We start from the raw sequence: 1786 nt of genomic DNA on the forward strand, positions 1-1786 counted from the left end.
CAACACCACTAAACTCAGATGYATTTCAAGCCTACAGCAATTTTAAGGTTGTTTTGACACAGTTATTTATCAGTGTTAGATCTGAAAACATTTCTATGAAGGGAAATGGATCTTTCAAAAACAAACAAACCCCCAAAAATGGAGGCACATGAGGTCTGAGAGCAGTGTAATTCTATTTTTTAATTATTTCTAAGCCACATTCCCATGTTCTGATCCTGCATTTTGAACCACTGATGATCCTTCCTGGCAATGGAGCTTAAAAACATTTTGAGCTCATACCCAAGGAACTTTTGGAGGATCAGCCTAAACAAAAAAAAAAAGGAAACAAAACCCTTTTCCCCCAACCCATCACCCCAAAATCTTGTTCCACTCTACTGGATTATAACAAAAATGAAGCGCTAAAAATATATTTTTCTCTTTTAAATCAAATGCAGTTTTTTTTTCTTTTAGTAACTAATTCTCCCTTCTTTCCCACCCTGCCAACAAAACCAGCAGAACTTTGCCCTGGAATGTTTAGTGGGGAGGTGCCAAGGGTTGGCACCCGGTGCCAGGCAGGGTTGAGTTCCTGCCCTGCTCATGGCCACGGGGCTTTTTTGGGAATTTGTTCAGAGTTCTGGAGAAGAGACAAAACACAAAACTTCCAGGGAAAGAAAGTGYAGAGGTTTAGAAACAACTGAACTCGTGTAATTCTCACCCATTTGTCCCACAAGGGCAAGCCCAAAGCCCAGGGTTGGGAAAACACTTGGATTTCTTGGAAATCAGAGATAAATGGTTTGTGCCTGAGAGTGCCCCTTATCAACAGAATGGGGTGGGGAAAAAACAAAACAAAAAGCTCCAGGAAGCATTTTAATTTAATGGAAATAAAATTAACGGCACACACTTGGAAAAGTTAAAGAACTGCTTTTTGCAGTTTTGATGGACCCAGCCCAAGTCACGAATGACTCTTTGAGAAGAATGAAACTACAGTAAAAGTATTTAAAAAAACCCTCAAACCCACCAAAATATCCCACACCAAAAGCCACCAAAAMCCCTTAAATGGTCACATTGTCCTGGTGGGTTACACTGCCATAGGCTGCATTTCCCTRTTTATTTAAAGTTTAGATCCTCACCAGAAATCTGTAAAAAGCAGCTGCATTCAATACTGGACATTAAAGGTGACATTTGTGGAATTGTACCTGTGCAACTCTGCAGATCTGAGGAGTTCTATATAGAATATACATATAAATAAAAATAAATATAAATAAAAATGAATATAAATATATATATATTCCTTGTTCTGTTTGGCTGTATTATGGAGGTTTTTTCCCTGGGATGCACTCATGGCTATTGTTTATTTTTCTGCCACTGAATTATTTCCAGGAGAAGCCCCCATTTTTTCCCAGCAATGAGGGCTGTCAGAGCTAATGCTGCTCAACCCTGAAGTGCCACTCCAAGTTAAAGCATTTGCTGAACGAGAGTTCTGTACCACAGCCATTAAAGTGATTTCTGATATTAAATTCGTATCAATCCAAGGGCCCTGGTGACACTGAGCACCTTCTAAAGTGCAATTGGAACAATGCAACATTTGTAAGGAGGTTTTGCCAACAATATTAAAGAGCCTATTTCTCATTGTGTGAAGGACTCCAAAGCCACTCGGAATTCCAGGAGAGCAGCCCAAAGACACAGGAAAGTTTAAAAGCCTCAATTGTTGTGTTTGCCCCAGCATGGAATGAGGCCCTGGAGAGCAGGGAAGGAGCACAAATCCCAAATCCCTGGAGAGCAGGGAAGGAGCACAAATCCCAAATCC

General features: G+C 40.4%; 1 protein-coding gene across 1 annotated transcript in view; it reads right to left on the reverse strand.

The window, feature by feature from the left end:
* The window catches only part of MACO1 (macoilin 1), a 21406-nt gene that overhangs the window by 13988 nt on the left and 5632 nt on the right, over positions 1-1786 (reverse strand). The window lies entirely within an intron of this gene.

Source organism: Malurus melanocephalus, unplaced genomic scaffold (genome assembly GCF_030028575.1).
Source record: "Malurus melanocephalus ecotype Western Australia unplaced genomic scaffold, MMel_1.1 scaffold_1687, whole genome shotgun sequence".
NCBI classification, from domain to species: domain Eukaryota; kingdom Metazoa; phylum Chordata; class Aves; order Passeriformes; family Maluridae; genus Malurus; species Malurus melanocephalus.